Below are 22,051 nucleotides of genomic sequence, written 5' to 3'. Positions count from 1 at the left end.
GCTGATTTGAAACTCAGGCAGGAATTGATGCTGCAGGCTTGAGGTAGAATTTCTTTTTCTACGGGAAACCCCGGTTTTTGCTCTTAGGGCCTTAAACTGATTGGATGAGGCCTATCCACATTATCAAGGGTAATCTCGTTTACTTAAAGTCAACAGACTGTAGATATTAACCACATGGAAAAATACCCTCACAGTAACACCTAGATTACTGTTTGATTATAACTGGGCCTAGCCAAGTTGACACAAAAGTAACCATCACAGATGGTAACAAGGTCATCTGAATTCTCTAAAATGGGACTAGGGTGGGAGGGAGGTCTCTTCCCATGGCCAAAATGTGTCCAGGTCTCTGTAAGAATTCCTATTTACCACTTCAAACTTCAAACAACCCTTGTTATGATAATGATCTAGACAAGAGGTTCTTGATCAATGTGATTAAACTGGTGGATTGCAAGGCACTCCCTCCTTTGCCCCGATGGACTGGTGAATTGTCTGCAGTTTTCTGCCTTTGTCTCAAGGACTGTTTCCAGAAAAGTGGTGATTTTTGATTTATTTTCTTTGTCAAAAATCAGTGAAAATAACACTACACACCTGTGCCCTGCCCTCTCTCCTCCCAACTTGATACTTTATTCCTACAATCATTGACATTCTTGTTCTCAGCCTCCTTCCTTTTTCTTTATTGTTCTAACCTCAGTTTATTTCAAGAACTTGAATATAGATCTAATTTATCAATCAAATTTTTAAACACTGTGGTCAAAACAAATATTTTTTATTAAAAGCTATGATTTTGGAAATTTGAAATTACTTCAAATTAAGATAAAATGGTGAGAAAATATTATTATAATTCATGCTGTATATGAATTAAACTCAGGGTTTAAGAGTATACATTCTGAATTTCTTGTTGACATTCATTTAATATTTATTTCCAGTTTCAGAATAAAGCAAGATAGAAGCTGAACATTCTTGCACATTTTAATCTCAAAACAAATGTGTATGCCCCTTCCCCCAAAAGGTTTCAGGCATATATGCCTATGAACTCAAATATAAGAATGTTAAAGATTGTACTTTGTGATAAGATCCTGCAGTAACATGGAGAATCATACATCCACAGGACTCTAGGTTATATGCTTTGAAAAATACAAATAAGAAAGTTCAAATTTACAACTTGGAATGGCAATTGCATTAGAAGATAAAAGATGGATAGTGAATAAATACAAGGTCATAATCATTCACTGAGAAGGCCCTTGCTGACATCATAAAACATGGGAGCACAGTTTGAACAGCTTTTGTATGTTGGGAGACCCCCAAGAGTGATTTGCAACCACTTGCTTCTCCATTGTCGCACTTAATATATAAAAGGTATGTTTTTTACCCCTTTTAAGAGCCTCTTCTGAAAAACTTTTTTAACTGTGAGGAAGCTTAGAGAAAGTTGCCCACCCCATTTCTATGAAAATGCAGTTTGAAACTTTTTATCATGAGGTGATAATGTTAATTAATTCAAGAAATATTTGTCAAGGGCTGTGTTAGGTGCTATAATTACAGAGATGAATACCATCAAGTCCTGCCCTCAAGGAGCCTACAGTGACTTTAGCACAGTTGTCATTAATTTGTATCAAAGTGCCACCTAAAAGAGATTTACAGTAGTCCTCCAATTTGATCCCTGCATAACCATAGTTAAAACACGCTGGATAGATTTTCTAGATACATTTTTATTTGGGAATAATTTTAGATTTATAGAAAAATTGAAAAGATAGTATAGAGATGTGATGGTTAATGTTATGTGTCAACTTGACTGGGCCATGGGTGCCCAGACATTTTGGTCAAACATTATTATGGGAGTGTCTATGAGGGTGTTTCTGGATGAGATTAACATTTGAATCCGTACACTAAATAAAGCAGATTGACCTCCCTTATGTGGGTGGGCCCCATCTAATCATTTGAAGTCCTGAATAGAACAAAAAGGCTGACCCTCCCTTGAGTTAGACAGAATTTCCTCCTTTCTGACTGCCTTCAGCTGGGACATTGTGGGGTGTTTTGTCCTACCATTGAACTTGGACTGGAACTAAACTATACTACTACTATATACTATATACTACTAAACATATATTTATGTATCCTTTTGATTCTGTTTCTCTGGAGAACCCTGGCTAATACAAGAGAGTTCTCATATATCCTACACCCAGTTTCATTTTCCCATATGTTACCATCTTCATTTTTATGATGCATTTGTCAAAACTAAAAATAACAAAAACACATTGCTACATTATTATTAACTAAACTAGAGATTTTATTTGCATCTTACCAGTTTTTCCTCTGTATACTTCTGTTCCAGAATCCTTTTTCTGTTCCAGGATCCCATCCAGAATACTACATTGTATGTGGTTTCCATGTCTCTTCAGTCTCATCTGGTCTTTGACAGTTTCCCAGTCTTTCCTTGCTTTTCATAACTGACAGTTTTGAAAAGAACTGGTTATGTATTTTGTAGAATGTATCCCTATTTGGGTTTTCTGATTTTTTTCCTCATGATGAGACTAGGATTATGAATTTAGGGGAAGAATACTATGCAGGGGAAGTGCCGTTCTCATGCCATATCAAGAAGCACATGATATTGTAGGGGACTCGTCTTGGCCACGCCAAGGTATGTCTCTTTGGCATGAGGATTATTTGAGGCTGATTGCTTTTGATAAACTGGGACAGGGAAGGAGGCTCTGAGGAGTGGAACTTGCTTGCCCTTTGTTAGGAGACTTTTACATTGTAAAGGAAATCTCTATCTGTAAAGGTGCCTCCCTCTCTGGACCAGGAAGAAGAAAGGGGATGACCTTGTCTCTAGAAACTCTTAATCAATGCCAAAGGCAAGGACTTAAATCTGCATAATAATCTTATTCCTGTTTCTGGTAACCTCCTGTAACTGACTCCCCCCACCCCCAACATCCTCCTTTGTCATTAGCTGAGATGATTTAAGGTGAGGGCTTCAGCCATTTTGGCGAGTTGCTCAGCTTGCCTGACCTCTCCCATGTATACATGTTATAAAGCTTTGTTTAATTTTCTCCTGCTATTCTGTCTCATGTGAATTTAATTCGTTCTCTGGCCAGACGAACCCAGAGTAGGTAGAGGAAATGTCTTCCTTTCTACAATATCCATATGACATCACTAGTACTATTAACCTTGACCATTTTTTTAACGTGGTATCTGCCAGATTGCTCTACTATGAAGTATTTCTCACTTTTTGTATTCTATTCCTGTGAAACAAATTACTATGTCTGGTTCATACTAGGAGGGGCGAAGGGAGTAATCTCCACCTCCTGAAAGTAGAAGTATCCACATATATTATTTGGGATTTTGCAAATTACATGGTTAACAAAGCCCTCTCCCTCAGTAGGAGAGACTTCATCAAGAGACTGAATACATGATACACAGCTATAGAGATTCAAAGTATAGAGCTTGCAGTTCATCTTTGCTTGTACATCATACCATGTTCATGGTGGCAATTTGGGTATGGATAGTAAATCATTAAAGGCCATTTTTTTCTTCCCCAGGAGCTGTTTAATGCCCTTCAGACTGGTGGAAGATAGGAAAGAGAAACACAGACTGAAATTTAACTCTTATCTCTTTGTACTTCATTTCAATTCCTGGAAATATTGGTCCCTTTGCTCCCAATATTTACTTAAAGTGTGGATCTCCCATCCTTGACAATGGAAACTAATAAGAAATATCATAAATGCTGAACACATTGTGAAGATTATTAAAAGTCTTAAGTGTTTAGCTCCAGCTATTTAAAAACTATTATGCTGTCTTTGAAACAAATATTTCTCAGTGTTGTCATCCTTGGGTTTTGTTTCTTTATAGGTTCCACTATAACTCCTTGTCCAATTCCTATCACAGTTGAGCATATCCTATTATTGTTGTATTAACATATCCTTAACACAATAACATTGTATTAAGTAACTAATTTTTTCCTGAAATGCATCAATATGTGAATTTGAATTTTATCATTTTGTCACCACTACAGAAAACACATTTTGTTTTCTAGCCCTAACTTTTAAAAAATTAGCCACATCACTAAACACTGTTCACTAAGTAATGAAGATGAATAAGAAACCATGATTCCTAGTTTAATAATAATAAATATTATATTGCCTTGCAGTTTACAGAAGGCTTTCATATATGTTCTCTCATGTGATCATGTCATCTCCTCCCAAAATCTCAGGAGGAAAGCATAGATTAGAAATCATAATTTGAAAACGAAAAAACCAAGATGCATAGAAGTTAGTGGCTTGCCCTTACTGCTCCTGAAAATTAGGGCCATATATAGAACATATGTGGTCTCAATATGTTTCAATCAGACTAAATGAGTTTATGCTGTGTACCAACATCCCAGGAGCTTAACACATTAAAAGTTTATTTCTCACTCACACAAAGTCCACTCTGAGTCTGGGAAAGTCTCTAGGGCATCTGACCTCTATTTGGTCATTCAACATTCTAGGCTGCTTTCATCTTTATTCCTCACCCCAATCCGATAAACACTTCCACAATTACCATGGCAAGGAAAGAGAACATGGAGAATCTCATACCAGCCTTTAAATAATTCTACCCGAAATGACACAGGTCAATTCTCCTCTCATTTCATTTACAAAGCAATCATATGACCATATCCAACTTCAAGGAGGCATGTGCCCAAACGATGAAGAAAATTAGAGATCTTGGTGAACATTCGTATGTCCACCACAGATTACTTGCTTGGATCCCTTCCACAAGATCATACCACCTCAACTCAGAACGTTCATGAGTAGTATCAGTAACAACCCACCAGCTAATGAAGTGCCCTTCTAGACCTATAGTCTAAACAATTTTATGACTCTAAGCCACTTTTTAATCCACATGGCTAAAACATTCCCAAAGAGGCACTATTACCTAGTCATCAAGAACTTGAGCTTTGAAGTCAGAAAAAATTTGTTTCAAACCCAGCTCTACTACTTACTATCTTTGAGACCTGGGGCAAGGTTTTTAACATCTCCAAGTAAAAAGAAGATAAAGATAATATCTACCTCACAGATTTCTTTTGAGCTTTAAGAAAGATAACGCATTAAAGCACAATGTTTGGCATATAGTAAACCCTCAATCAATGTATGCAACTTTCATTATACTGTACCCCACTGTAATTATAATAAACATAGGTCCTCGGTTTTCAAGGACAGTCCCAGTGCTGTCTTATCTTCCCTTACTCTAAATGTATTGGCTTTGGTGCAAAAACATTGCTACAAGTATAATCTGCAACAAGATAAATTTGAAATCTTAAAGAAAAATAGACTACATCTAAAAATGCTGACATATGAATATCAATACACTAGAATAATATTTTGGGAAGAGTCAGAAGAATATAACATCTGCTTTACTTCCATTCTATTTAATAAGGTCATTTGTCAGTAAGAGGAAGAAATTAAAATGTTCCAATATGAATGATTCTTGATAATTCATGTTGTTTACTCTATTACTCTGAGGTCTTATAGATATTTGACAATTGATTGTTTAGTGTTTAGATCCATGAACTACCAGGGTGGAACAGCCTTCAAATTAGAAAGTCGGGGACACAACTAAGACACTTTTCAACCAGATACAGTTTATGGTATTACTGAAGGTATAGAAAGGTATTTGAATCACCATAAGCACTAGCATAACAGAAATTATTTTAGTATTATTTTTGAAGTACCTAATGCTACATAAACATTTCATATTGTCAATTAATGTGCTTATAAACACTAGCTTTCCCCCAACACCAGTAGAATCCCATAACAGTGGACACTTCCTATTTCCATTCATTATATATATAAATAACATCCTGAGTTTACAACAGTTCCAGATAAGAAACCATTTAGATAAGCTCCTAATCAATATTAGGCTCATCTAACCGCTGATCAGAAGGAAATTTCGGAACTTTTGAAGTTTAGCCATCCAGAATATTAACGATTTTGTGTTTTGTGTGTGTACCTATGTGAAGCATGAATTTATCCTTAAAATTACACTGAAATAATCTGCTAACTTCTTTTTTATAGATCAACAAATATATACAAATGGAAGTGAACTATTGACCTAACGTGAAGACACAAAATTAGGACTTTACCTCCAACTCTACACTAATTGATAAGCACTTATTGAAATAATATTCTTCACACAAAGTAACAGTATCTTTTCTAACACTTGCCTCACTCCATTATAATTTTTTTAATAAAATGGTATGTTTATGACAATTGTCACTGATTAAAATTTGGCCCATTTTCCCACTTTCCGAAGCATAAGTGAACCTTTGAAATCTGACTGAAATGAATTACAAATGACAAACTTTGCCTTCCTTTTCAGAAAGAAGCTAGATTTCTTTTAAACTCCACTTTCCTACAGTCACTGACACATGTATCCATTATAAGAAATTAATTTCCCAGATTGTCTCAGTAAGGTCATGTTTCCTTGCTAATTTACACTAAATGAATTTTGTACCCTACACGAGGGTGAAAGCATCTAACTAAACTGTTAAAGCACCACCAAATTTGCACTCTAACTTCATAGTTTTATACCAGATATTTTGGGCCCTCCTGTTTTCCAAGGTCAATATTAAAATACTTTCTATTAAGATCTCATGTAAAAAACTAGTTTGCATATTGGAAAACTGAGATTTATTTTAATTATTCCAGAAAATTCAAATGAGGAATAAAAATAATAATACACAGTGAATAACTAATATCTTATAGGAACATTGTTCTTCTGAACATGAACTGGGAAATATTGATCTAGACAATATGCTGCTCAAGGCAGTGACTATGACTTATTTTTCTATGCAATTTCCCCAGTACCTGACTTAGTGCTAGCAAGTGTCTAGTAAATGTTGAATGGATGAATGGACAAATGGATGGAAGGATGGATGGATAAATGGATGGATGGATGAAAAAGTGAATGAATGAACAAATGAATAAAATGACTTCTGATCAACAGTTGAAGTAGGTCACAGACTTCACTTTATGAGGTCAAAATTTCTTTGCCCCAAGAAAAATTCTTTTTGTACTCTATTAAATGGCCTTTTAAGATTTGAACTTGACATTATCATCAAATCAGTAGATACATTTCAAGAAATAATACATGATTTTGACCTTTTTTATTGTAGCCACCACATCATCAGTCTGCTTGATTAACTTGTCAGCTTTCTCCTCTCCAGACAGTGAGCCAAGCCCTTTGCATTGAAAGCTTTTAAAATGGCTAAAGAATCCATGATAAGGTCAGGATATATCAATAGAGAAAGCAGAGCCAGATTTTTTATTTTATTTTTATAAGATTAAAATGACTGAAAATTGATTAGTGGCTGTCTCATGACACTTCACTTATTCATGATTTTTTGTGTGCGTACAAGTAGGACACAAGTTTTCTCAGGGTAAAAACTTTGAAATCAATTTAAGGTATATTTCTGTTTTAAGACCCCATAAACTGAAAGTTCTTTATAAAACTGCAGCCTGAGCGGCATTTTCACGAAGTATCTTATTTATTAAACAAACAGAATAGTAAAATACCCTGAACTAAGCAGAGAGAAATAACACTACAATTCCCAAGACTAGCTGTTATCAATGTCAATCAACATTTTGTCGATCCCATTTGACACAAAGCATTGTACTACATATTACGAAGGGGTCAGAAAATAAGTTTTCTAAGTACCTAAAATCGATGTAATTTATATAGAAAGAGAAACAGTCAGGTGATTCAGCTTAAGACCTTCTAAAAACATTGCTATAAAAACATATAAATTTGAATACTCAGAAGAAATAACAGGTAGAGGACACCATAGTAAAGGAAGGATTAGGATAACAGTTCACAACGGATCAGCTAAATCAGTGGTTCTCAACTAGGGGAGATTTTGCTCGCCCTGAGACATTTGACAATATCTGGAGATATTTTTGTTTGTCACAACTGAGGTGTGCTACTAGAATTTAGTGGATAAAGACCATGAATGATGCTAAACATCCTACAATGCAGAAGATGGTCCCTCACAACAAAGAATCTGGCCCAAAACATCAGCGCTGCTGAGGTTAAGAAACCCTGAGCTAAGTTGTGGTAAGACAAATTCATGATACTCTCCGTTTTCAACTTTCCTCATCTTCCCAAAATATTAGATTGCTAAGTTTGCACTAAAGCAATCAATATTTGAATGCTCACATTGCTCTAAAAATTATGTGATCTAAGTCTATTTTCCTACTTTAATGTAATGACAATTGACCCTTATGCACTGAAATTATTTTAGTGATGGACATAAACAATTTTACTGTTTGTTAGTGTATGAGATAAGATTATTTGATTTTCCATGGCTATTTTAAATTTTCAAAGAGAAGGAATAGTGAACAAGAGTTAATGACAGCTATTATAACATGTCTCATCTTGAAGGTAAAACAATAAAAATAGAACTATCCATAATGACCATTTCTATCATCAGAGGTTTTTTTTTTTTTTTTTACCACTTGGTGGGAAACACGATTATTAGGAAAAGAAAAGTTTGAATATTGGTGTATTAACTTTTTTTATAAGGTAAACATTTACTGCCAAATGTCTTTCATATCTCTGTCAATGAAAAGTACCTGGTCTGTAAATAAAAATTTCTCAAACATCATGGTCTCAGTTCTCAGTGTTTTGGGCTGAGATTTTATATGCTCTTTGACTTGTCTTCTAAAAGAAATGAAACAATCTCAGGAGTAGCTTAAAAGTTTTAGGACCCCATTTCATATTTGGTAATCTGAGCAGATGAGACATGATTTTCAAATGACCTTTGGCAAGAAGTATTAAACAAGTCCTCCTGAGTTTTTGTTTTAGACAAGCAAATTCAGGATGGGAAAGGTTTCAGAAAAACCTTGGAGTATTGCTCATATAGCAATCCTACTTTCTATCTCTGGAACCTTGGTGCATCCATAATGCTGCTCAATTCCCAGCATGCTTTTCTACAGTGTTTCCATTCTTCTCTCCCTCACTTGGGCGAAGTTCCATAGCCAGAACTTGTAACACCCTGCTTCCCTCAGGAGATGTTCTATTTGATCACTGACAGTAATCAAGATAACCAATCCATACTAATCATCGCCAAAGTATAATTTATCCAAAGTACCACATCTGCATTTCAATATAGCCCTTTTAGAAATACAATGCCTTACATGAAAGCAGTGATTCCAAAGCAACATTAGTTGATTACCATATTGATTGCATTTTTGGCCTAATAGATTTATTAATATGTGAAAGATGCAACTTAACCAAGTGATAATTGAAGCAATGAATTCATAGACCTAAGAAAATAAAATACAAAATAATTGAGAGATGGGTGTCTCTGATAGAAAGTGACACTGATCATAATAAAATATACACATGCATATTCAGTGATTGTAGGAAAGGAATCAATCCTATCTAGTATTAATATACTTTGGTGGTAGAATCTGAAGTTTGTCCATTTTTGATAAATATTAATCTAAAAGATAATTCCTAAAAAAATAATGTATTTTTTTGTTGCAGTTGTCATTGTCAGGTTATTTTGATTTAAAACAAGCGAAAGAAGACAGAGTTGACAACTGAATAAGTATTCATCATAAGATAAATAGTAAGGATATATCTATCAGTTTATTTTTATAATAATTCTAGCAAAAGCAAACTATTACATTTTACAAATGAACAGAATACAATAAGAGAATATAGGAAGACAGGATTCTATTAGACTAGGATTGTATGTAATTTGGCTTGAGATCTATTTTCTATGACACTTACAAGTGAGTGTGATATTCCTCTGGATTATCAGCCAAAATCCAAGAAAACATGGATAAATAATGGCTGAACTCCTACAGCCTGAGAGGGGGGTTAAGATGCCTGTTACCATGACAAACTGTAAAAGTTGGGAAGGAGTAAGTCTGGATGTTACAGTTGAGAAAATTAGGTGAAATGACAAATTTACAATGATGGTTACACCGAGGGAGGAGATAGAACTTCACTGTAGGAGGAAAAGATATAACATGACAAAATAGTATGTAGTAAGGATCATAAAATAATGAATCGCTAAGAAGGAAAAACTAATATAAGAAAAATCAAGAAAATGCTATAATTGCTTATCAATAAAATATATTTTTGAAAGAACTATAGAAACATAGTATATTGGCTTTAGAATGAAGCATAGAAAGCACCTAGTCCATCTCCATCATTTTGAAAATGACGAGACTGACATCAAGAGAGATAAAAGTTGTCCAAAGTTACAAAATAAATCAATGGCACAATAGTATTTTACATTCTAATAAAAGTATCACTTAAATTCTGAAGATAATTTGTTTATTCAAATTAGATCCCAACTCTCCCACACTAATTCCCCAAAGAAGTAAGAAGTGTATTATCCAATGGGGACTTTTTTCCCATTTGCCTCTTATCTAAAGATCGCTGATCATTTTAGATTGGTTTTATCCATATTGAAAAATAATAACTAGCATATATTCATTGCTTACTGTGTCAGATACTGCACATATTTTTCTTTTCTCTCATTTAACTCTTAGAGCAATCTTATGAGGAAGACACACTTAATGTCCCCATTTTAGACAAAATAATGGAGGCTTAACAAGGGAGTAACTTACCAAACTCTCACAAATAAAAATAGAAGGACCAGGATTTTAAATCCAAGTAGTCTAGCTTTGGACATCTCTAGGCTCTACAGCTTCCAAAAGATGGAATTTGCCCCTAACACCTAGTTTTTCAAGGTAAGTACGTAAAAAATGAACAAGGCTCAATACCCTGGACTGTTCAGTGAAGCAACATGCGAATTAAGTAACAAGCAAATAAAGTAACAAATAAAAGAACAGAATTTTGCTTGAGATCTAAGCAAAGCTGATTGCAGAAACAAATAAACAAACAAATAAAACTTAAAAGATAATATCTCGGGGAAGGTTTAATTGTCCGTGAGTTCCAGTAATGAGGGTAGAAGCTTGGAATGAGTCAACAGAATCAGAGATTGGCGATACAAAAAAGAGGGAATAATCCGTAGAACAAGATTCCTACAAAGATAAGAAGGACGGACTCAGCTCACAGGCAAGTTGGTTAGCCTTGGAAAGCAGGAAGGACACCTCTTCCCTGTAAAATAAGGGAAAGAGGAAAATACGGGTGTGGACGCAGAGATGATTTTTGGTTTGGTAGCAGTGAGACAGAGTGGGGGAGGTAATTTAATGGTGTCCATTTTCTCTGTGAAATAGGCAAGAGATAATCAACTGTAAAAGTTTGGAGGTTTAAAGAGAATGAAAAGTTTTGAAATAGATGCTGCAGAGTATGGATGAGAGCTGACTGGGGAAATGTAGAACTATTGTCAAGTAGCATTAAGGGCCCCTCTGAGGGAGGAAGTGATTGATATATTTTATTGTGAGATATATCATGTATGGCGGTTAATTTGATGTGTCAACTTGGCAGGGCCACTGTGCCTGGATATTTGGTCAAACATTCTGGATATTTCTGGGAGGATGTTTTTGGATAAGATTTACATTTAAATAAGCGGACTTTAAGTAAAGCATCACCCTACATAATGCAGATGGGCCTCATCCAATCAATTGAAGGCCTAAATAGAACAAAAGGCTGACTTTCCTGGGGCAAGAAGGAATTCTCCAGCTGACTGTCTTCAGATTTCATCTGCAATATCAGCTCTTCCATGGGTCTCCAGCCTCACTGCCTTTGGACTTAAACTGCAACTCTGAGTCTCCAGCCTGCCAGCTTCCTCCATCAGATTATGGACTCACTAAGCCTCCCCAATTGCATGAGCCGCTTCCTTAAAATAAATCTCTTCCTATACACGTACACATCCTATTGGTTCTGTTTCTCTGAAGAACCCTAATTAATACATCACCTATACAGAAAAATGAATTAAACATAAATACATAATGAAAAAATTAAAATTATAAACATTAGTATTTATAGATTAAGAAATAGAACATTCCTAATGCTCTGAATACCTTATGTTACCTATCCTGATCCCACTTCCTCCCAAGACCATATCCTAAAATTAACAACAATTTACACAATTGTATCTTTTTTTTCTTAATAGCATTCAGCAACCCTCTGTAGACTCCAAAAGGGTAGATAGGTGGATTGAGCCAAAGTTGCTTTTAACAGAATGCTACAATATAAGGACAACTGGATTAAAAAAAAATAAGAATAATGACAGAGTGTCTGATGGAATGGGCCATATCGGAAAAGGGGTAAGCTGATATGTTAGAAAGGAAAGAGAAGACTGGAAACCTATAAAATATGGGCTTAATAGACCAGAGCCACTGCTAGCTAATGATAGCCAGAAAGAATGGCTTCCAGTATTCCAAAATTAGTTAAAATTATTAGTAAATATCCCTAACATTTAACTGACTTATAACCAATAAAACTATCTAATGAGTTAACCTATTTTGATCCCTTGCTATATATTTTTCAACCAGCTTATACTACAAGGTTAATTGGAGAGCTGTGTTGCTTGATTTTAGAAGTATTATGGGTGATTTACTGAGCTTTCCTTCTTGTAGGTGAGAATTTTGCATGTGGCATCAAACTTGGGGACTTCTGATATCTGTTTATCTGTGTACCAAAGCAGAACATATTGACCTTGCCAACCCTCAATCCACCTCTACAGAGATGAAAAGGTCTTCTTTTCAAATGTGCACTCTCATTAGGCTTCTTTACTTGATAAGAAGTCATTTCTATGCCCTATTGATGTCGAAAGCTTACGGGTCTACACTTCACCATTACCACATTTCATGCTATATACCTCAGGCCTGTTCCAAATCAATATTTATTTTAAAAATTATTAAGTGAAATAGGACTTTTTAGAGGATTGTCTAAAAGTTATGCAAACCATTCATTTCTCTATTCACCAAAACTTTGTCCTTGGATTAAGCTAAACCACCAGGGAGTGATATACTCGAATCATATTATTTAAGACTCATATAAAGTTATTTTTATTGATATCATTGTCTCATCTTGAAGAAGGCTATAAGGAAATATCTTATGAAATGCTTCATTGTATTTACTGTAATGCTAGTGTTGAGGACATTGTTCATCATATTATATAACATCTTCCTTATAACAATGCCTTGGAAAATTTTCCTTACATCTCAGTACCAATATAATTGTATTTCTTTTATGACACTGGCTTATTTTTATCTTCTGTTTACTGTGAATCATGTGTCTATCTTTATATTAAATGTTAGCAAGCTCAGAGGTAAATGTTTGGCATACTTCGAGCAGATATACTGACATTATGTCACTAATTCTGTGTATTTATATCACCCCGGCTTTGTTTTATTTTTCTATGTGTATTTTTATTTTGCTCTGATTGATCTTCCTTACTTTCTGTTTCAACCTTTCTGTGCTGTACGAATTTTATAAGCCATCTTAATTCCTTTTGAGAATGAGATAGGGCATAAATCAGTAAATATACTATATATAAATTATGGACAAAGAGGGAAGCATGGACTACTGGAAAGAACAAATTCTAAGGTCACTTAACTGGATCTCTGTTTTATAATGTAAAAAAATATATAAGTTACACTTTCTCCTATTGCTCAAGATCCTTGTAAAAAGAAAATCAGATAATACATATGAAAACACTTTAAATAAAAGACTAATTCTTAAATGCAAAACAACTATAGTATTACCTTCGTACAAGTATAGTATAATTGATGATTTGTGCAATAAAAATTTAAGTAGAATTATATCCCCACAATCACACTGAAAATAATAATAACCATGTAAAAAAGGCCCTGTGGCCAATATTAGTGGTTTTATCCCAACTCTTGGTGACAAGTGACAATCTGAAATTTGGCATTATCATCAGCTAGTTAAAAATTGTTTATTGCCCTCCTATGTGCATGAAACGTTCTGTAATAATCCACAAAGGTCTTTATCCCAGAAAATAAATTGCTCAGTTCCCACACCTATAAATTGAAGAGGTAGACTACATGTTTTCCATGTTCCCTTCTGGAAAAAATCTATATGATTTGATAGCTTTTCTGGGTTATATAAGTCAAACAATTATTCACAGTATGGTTTTTTTTTCAACAGTTTTTTGTTTGTTTGTTTTTGAGGAAGATCAGCCCTGGGCTAACTGCTGCCAATCCTCCTCTTTTTGCTGAGGAAGATTGGCCCTGAGCTAACATCCGTGCCCATCTTCCTCTACTTTATGTGTGGAATGCCTACCACAGCATGGCGTGCCAAGTGGTGCCATGTCCACACTTGGGTTCCGAACCAGCAAACCCCGGGCCGCTGAAGCGGAACGTGCACACTTAACCACTGACCCACCGGGCCGGCCCCTCACAGTATGTTTTTATGTTGTCATAAAATAATAGTTACTATTAACTTTATTAAACATTTATTTATAGAACTAATTATTACAAGTTCAGTGCTACTTATCCTATTGTGCCATATATAATAGCCTCCTACTTAATACCACAGTCTAATCCATAACAATATCATAAAAGACATTAGAGAAACAAAAAAACACTGATAGGACTGAGGAAATGTCATATTCAACACCCATGTTAGGAGCCAAACACAGAATGGATAAAACGTTTCTTGGAAAATAGATCCTGGTGACTGCTTTAGATGTGGCTGTGAAAATCCAGGAAAAAGCATTAAAAAGGCTATTTGGAAGCACTGTTAATAAAGTGCTTAAATATTAAGATATTAAAGAGACTGTAGGAAAAATCAATAGGTACCTACTACCATAGCTGCCATTGAAGCCATAAAGAAATAAAATCACCCCTTCAGGTGGCTTTCTTAGTGACTATGAGGAATGACTAAGAGGAATAAGAGGTCAATAATGTGGTGATTTTAAGACATGTCCACAAATACTTTGATATTCCTAACTTCAAGTGCAGAGCCTAATTTCCCTCCCCTTAGTGTGAACTTTAGTTAGGGATGTGCTTCTAACAAATCAAATAAAACATTGTGTGACCTCAGAAATTAGTTCATAAAAAGCACTTCAACTTCTCTCTCTCTCAGATCACTTATTCTGGAGAACCCCAGATGCTCAGTCATGAAGACACTTATCCAGAGACCTGTGTGGTGAGGAACTGAGGCGTTCAGCCAGTGAGGAACTTGAGGATTCCTACTAACGGCCATGTGAGTGAACTTAAAGTGAGTGAATCCTCCAACTTCTCAATCAGTCCTTCAGATGACTGCAGTCCTGGCTGACATCTTGCCTGTAACCTCATGAAAGACCTTGAGCTACACTCGCCCAGCTAAGCTTCTCCAAAATTCCTGAGTCAAAGAAACTGTAAGATAATAAATGTTTGTTATTTTAAGCCACCAAGTTTGCAGTTAACTTGTTATGCAAAAATGCATAACTTATACAAATAAGGAAGTTAATCCTAGACATCTCAGGTATATGAATTTATTAAAAACAGGAAGAAAGAACTTGAATTACTTGGTGAATAGTGGAGAACACCTGACAAAGTCATATACCTTCATGTTTCAAAGGATGGGGGCTCAGCTATGTAAGTAGGTTATTCAAATGGGAGAGTTTATTTTTATCTATTTTGAAAACAGTTTTCAAAGTTTAATCTTTTAATATGGTCTTACTAGTAACTCTAAAGAAACTCTTCCTTATGAAAGACTGTTCATATCAAATAGGACTCTTCCTCCTACTCTTTCCTTTCTTTTTAGATATTGTGATTATTTTTAATCCCTACTAGACTAGTAATCAATTTGAAAGTATTTGGTGTGTTTTAGTATTGCTAGGAGTTTAGAAACCAAACAAGAAATGCTTTTAAATATCACAGAGGCATAACACTACCAACCTGTAAAAATGCAGATAATCACTCTCCCAAACATATGCTACTTCAAATGCACTCCCCCATCCATTTTGATTGTGCTCATCATTTTTCAAGCTGACAAATCAGAAAGCTAGACCTTTTTCGTTCCCTTCAGCTATTGTATTTATTCAAAGTGAGCCATGAACAGGCTTGGAAAAAAGTAAATTTAACTGACAAGGTGACAGTTGCGCAATGATATAAAATACTATTCCAGCCTTAACCCGCCTCACTTTCAACTATCTCTGGTGCTCTCATGTTGTAGAATTTTACTCCTTGATTCTTATACATGCAAAGCAGAAGCATTTCCATCTTATTTTTATTAGATAAAAATGACATTGAAAGGTTTACATTGTCCTTCTCATTGGTTAACACACTAAACCATCACCATAACAAGTTTGCAATATAGAAACTTCTACCTCCATCCAAATACACATTGAAATAACAAAGGGGAGGAGATCTCGTCAAGATGGCGGCATGAGCAGACATTGAACTCGCCTCCTCCCACGAACACAACCAGGTTACAACAATTTTTGGAAGAATTACCCTGGATTGAAAACTGAAAACTGGATAAAAAGAACCCCCACGACAAGAGACAGTCCTGACAAAGGCACAAGAGGCAGTAATTCCGGCCTGAGAGGAAAAAAGCCACCTTTGGGAGCAGCAGAGCTTCTCAGCTGGCCAGGCGGGAGCCACCCTAAGGTACGAGCCCTCCCTGGAGGAGTGAGGTCTGGAGCGGCGGCGATACTGCTATAAGCACCCTTTGGACTCAGCCCAACTGAGACGGGGGTCTTACTGTCTGGCTTTGCTGGCTATTAACTGCTGCAAGGACACCCCTAGAAAAGCTATCGGCTGAAAGCCGAAAAGACCCGGGTCTTAAAGGGCCCACGCACAAACTCACTCATTGCAGCAAACTAAAATCACCAGAGAGAAGGCTGACTGTCCTTTGGTGAAACAAGACTCATGTGGTGGGCTCTGGGGGCATCTTGGTGAGAGGAGGATCCTCTCCGGAGACTGAGACATTGGTGGGGGCTGTTGTTCTGAGCTGGTCCAGGCATGCTGATACGGACACTGGTGGGGTGCATCCCTTGGGCTGTTAGCCCAGGGGTCTGCCACACCCACTAGAACACAGATTTAATCCAGTTCAGCCAGGGCAGGCAACCCGCCCTAGGGACTGGCTGAACCTAACAGCAAGCCCTCAGGCTACTTTTCAGCCTGCATTGACTGGGTGCCTTGATCCTCTACAGGCTGGCAAGGGTGTCTGCCTCTGTGGGGAAGGGCCTGTGTGAGGACCAGGTGAACTGTGGGGGGCATTGGGGGAGAGGTGGAGGCCTCTGCAGTGTGGTGTTGGGGTACGCTCCAGTGGGTTGAGACATGTGCAGGACCAGGACTGTGTTGACAGTGTATGTGGTCCTGTGGGGAGTGAGGCTTATCAGCAGCAGAAGGCTTGTGCTTCACAAATAGCCATAAAAAGGATTAGCTCCACCTTCCAGAGCCTGAAACAATTGAGTGCCCCCATGCCAAGGGCTAGCCCCACTCAGCTGCACTCCTAAGAGAACTGACAACAGCCTTGGTGGCCTCAGGCCTAGCATAACTGTAAGCCCCTGAGCCTAGCAACCAGCTACACTGGGTACAAACCCAATTAAGGAGGACATTTGCAATAAGGGTGTGCTGATAGACTTTGTAGCCAAGAGTGCTGAGGCCCCCCAAACCGGATTTACAAACAGCTGGCCAGGGAAGGAAAGATCAGACTCCATGGGCACCTGCAGTGGCGGCAACCCTGCCACAGCAGAAGGAAACAAGTAGCCCACAAAGGGGTCACTCCTGGTTCTTATGGGCTGGTGACGAGAGGGAAGCACACTGCTGGGACTCATAAGGCATCTCATACATAAGGCCACTTCTCCAAGATCAGGAGACTTAGCCAACTCACCTACTACAAAGAAAATAGCACAGAGAAAGAGGCATAATGAGGAGGCAAAGAAATACTTTCCAAGTAAGGGAACAGTACAAAACCCCAGAAAAAGAACTAAGTGAAACAGAAACTAGCGACCTCCTTGACAAGGAATTCAAACAAAATATCATGAGGATGCTCACAGATATGCAGAGAAGAATGGATGAACACAGTGAGCACATCAGCAAAGAACTGGATGATATTTAAAAAAACCCAACCAGAAATGAAGAATACAATACTCGAAATGAGAAATTCACTAGAGGGAATCAATAGCAGAGTAGAGGAAGCAGAAGAACGGATCAGCAAGCTAGATGAAAGACTAGAGGAAATCACCCAAGCAGAACAGAAAAGAGAAAAAAGAATTAGACAGAATGAGAACAGTGTAAGGGAACTCTGGGACAATATCAAGCATGCTAACATTTGGATTATAGGGGTCCCAGAAGGAGAAGAGAGAGACAAAGGGGCAGAAAATTTATTGGTAGAAATAATAGAGGAAAATTTTCCTAACCTGAGGAAGGAAACAGACATCCAAGTTCAGGAAGCACAGAGAGCTCCAAACAAGAGAAGCCCAAAGAGGCCCACACCAAGACATATTATAATCAAAATGTCTAAAATTAAAGACAAAGAGAGAATCCTAAAAGCAGCAAGAGAAAAGCCACAAGTGACATATAAAGGGAAGCCCATCAGGCTATCAGCAGACTTCTCAGCTGAGACCCTACAGGCAAGAAGAGAATGGCATGACATATTCAAAGTGGTAAAACGAAAAAACCTACAGCCAAGAATACTCTATCCATCAAGGTTGTCATTCAGAATGGAAGGAGAGATAAAGAGCTTCCCAGACAAGCAAAAATTAAAGGAGGTTATCACCAAGAACCCAGTTCTACAAGAGATGCTGAAGGGACTTATTTAAGTGGGAAAGCAATGACCACAAATAGAGATAAAAAAATTATCAAAAAAAAACCAAAACAACAACAAAAAAACGGGCAATAAAATCACTTGTAAGGTAAAAATATAGTAAAGGCAGCAGATCAACCACCTGTGAAGATAATATGAAGGTTAAAAGACAAATGTACTAAAATCACCTATTTCAATGATAAGAGGGTAATGGATAGACACACACTAAACAAAAGACTATATATGATGTGAAAAACATATAATGTGGGAGGAGGGGAGTGAAAAAGTAGAGCTTTTAGAAAGAAGTCAAGCTAAAGAGCCTATCTACTCAATATAGACTGTTATATGCATAGTATATTAAAAAGGATCCTCATGGTAACCACAAATCAGAAACGTATAACAAGCAGGAAAAAAGTAAGACAAAAGAAATCAAACATATTACTGAAGATAGCCATCAAACCACAAGAGAAGAGAGCAAGAGAAAAAGACAGGAACAGAGAAGAACTACTAAAACATCCAGAAAAAAAGAAAAAGTGACAAAATGGCAATAAATACATATTTATCAATAGCTACTTTAAATGTCAATGGACTAAATGCTCCAATCAAATGCCATAGTTTGGCCAATTGGATAAAAAAACAAGACCCATGTATATGCTGCATACAAGAGACACACTTCAGACCTACAGACACTCACAAAGTGAAAGTGAAAGGGTGGAAAAAGATATTCCATGCAAATGGCAAAGAAAAGAAAGCAGGGGTAGCAATACTTATATCAGACAAAATAGACTTTAAAACAAAAACTGTAATTAGAGACAAAGATGGGCACTACATAATGATAAAGGGAACAATCGAACAAGAAAATATAATACTTGTAAATATCTATGCACCCAACATAGGAGCACCTAAATATATAAAGCAATTATTAATAGACATAAGAGGAGAAATATACAGTAACACAATAATAGTAGGGGACTCCACTTACACCATTGCATGGATCATCCAAACAGAAGGTCAATAAGGAAATACGGGCCTTAAAGGACACATTAGACCAGATAGACTTAGTAGATATATACAGAACATTCCATCCAAAAACCACAGAATACACATTCTTTTCAAATGCCCATGGAACATTCTCCAGGATTGATCACATATTAGGCCACAAAACAAGTCTCAATAAATTTAAGAAGATCAAAATAATACCATGCATCTTTTCTGACCACAAATGTATGAAACTGGAAATCAACTACAGAAAGAAAACCAGTAAAGCCACGAAAATGTGGAGATTGAACAAAATGCTACTGAACAATGATTGGGTCAATGAAGAAATCAAAGAAGAAATCAAAAAATTCCTGGAGATAAATGAAAATGAAAACACGACATGCCAAAATCTGTGGGATACAGCAAAAGCGGTTCTATGAGGGAAGTTTATAGCAATTCAGGCCTACCTCAACAAAGAAAAAAAATCCCAAATAGACAATCTAAGAGCGCACCTAAAGGTACTGGAAAAAAAACAACAAAGCCCAAAATCAGCAAAAGGAAGGAAATAATAAAAATCAGAGCAGAAATACATGAAATAGAGACTAAAAATAATAGAAAAAATTAATGAAACCAAGAGCTGGTTCTTTGAAAAGATAAACAAAATTGACAAAACCTTAGCTAGACTCACCAAGAAAAAAAGAGAGAAGGCTCAAATAAATAAAATCAGAAATGAAAGAGGAGAGATGACAACAGACACCTCAGAAATACAAAAGATAATAAGAGAATACTATGAAAAGCTATACGCCAACAAATTGGATAATCTAGAAGAAATGGATAAATTTTTAGAAACATACAACCTTCTAAAACTGGACCAAGAAGATGTAGAAAATTTGAATAGACTGATCACCAGTAAGGAGATCGAAACAGCAATCAAAAGCCTCCCAAAAAATAAAAGTCCCGCACCAGATGGCTTCCCTGGTGAATTCTACCAAACATTAGAAGAAACACCATTAGAAACACCATAAAGAAGACTTAATACCTATCCTTCTCAAACTCTTCCAAAAAATTGAAGAGGCGGGGAAGCTTCCCAACTCCTTCTACTAAGCCAACATTATCCTGATACCAAAAGCAGACAAGGACAACAAAAAAAAGAAAATTACAGGCCAATATCACTGATGAACATCGATGCAAAAATACTCAACAAAATACTAGCAAATCGAATAAAACAATACATTAAAACGATCATACATCATGATCAAGTGGGTTTCATTCCAGGGATGCAGGGATGGTTCAACATCTGCAAATCTATCTACGTGATACACCACATGAACAAAATGAAGAATAAAAATCACATGATTATCTCAATAGATGCAGAGAAAGCATTTGACAAGATACAGCATCCGTGTATGATAAAAACTCTAAATAAAACGGGTATAGAAGGAAAATACCTCAACATAATAAAGGCCATTTATGACAAACCCACAGCAAATATCATTCTCAAAGGAGAAAAACTGAAAGCTATCCCTCTAAGAACAGGAACCAGACAAGGATGCCCACTGTCACCACTCTTATTTAACATAGTATTGGAAGTCCTAGCCAGAGCAATCAGGCAAGAAAAAGAAATAAAAGGGATCCACATTGGAAAAGAAGAGGTGAAACTGTCACTCTTTGCAGACGACATGATTTTATATCTAGAAAACCATAAAGATTCCACTAAAAATCTTTTAGAAATAATAAAGGAATACAGTCAACTTGCGGGATACAAAATCAATGTACAAAAATCGGTTGTGCTTCTATACACTAACAATGAAGTAGTAGAAAGAGAAATTAAGAATACAATCTCATTTACAATTGAAACAAAAAGAATAAAATACCTAGGAATAAACTTAACCAAAGAGGTGAAAGATCTGTACACCGAAAACTATAAAACATTGTTGAAAGAAATCGAAGAAGACACAAAGAAATGGAAAGATATTCCGTGCTCTTGGATTGGAAGAATTAACATCGTTAAAATGTCCATACTTCCTAAAGCAATCTATAGATTCAACGCAAACCCTATCAAAGTTCCAACAACATTTTTTACAGAAATAGAACAAAGAATCCTAAAATTTATGTGGAACAACAAAAGACCCCGAATAGCCAAAGGATTCCTGAGAAAAAAGAACAAAGCTGGAGGTATCACACTCCCTGATTTCAAATTATACTACAAAGCCATAGTAACCAAAACAGCAGGGTACTGGCACAAAAACAGACACACAGATCAATGGAACAGAATTGAGAGCCCAGAAGTAAACCCACACATTTATGGACAGCTAATATTCGACAAGGGAGCCAAGAGCATACGATGGAGAAAGGAGAGTCTCTTCAATAAATGGTGTTGGGAAAACTGGACAGGCACATGCAAAAGAAT

The sequence above is a fragment of the Equus asinus genome, chromosome X (genome assembly GCF_041296235.1).
Source record: "Equus asinus isolate D_3611 breed Donkey chromosome X, EquAss-T2T_v2, whole genome shotgun sequence".
NCBI classification, from domain to species: Eukaryota; Metazoa; Chordata; class Mammalia; order Perissodactyla; family Equidae; genus Equus; species Equus asinus.
The sequence above is the reverse complement of the archived record's forward strand: the minus strand, read 5'-3'. Positions refer to the sequence as shown.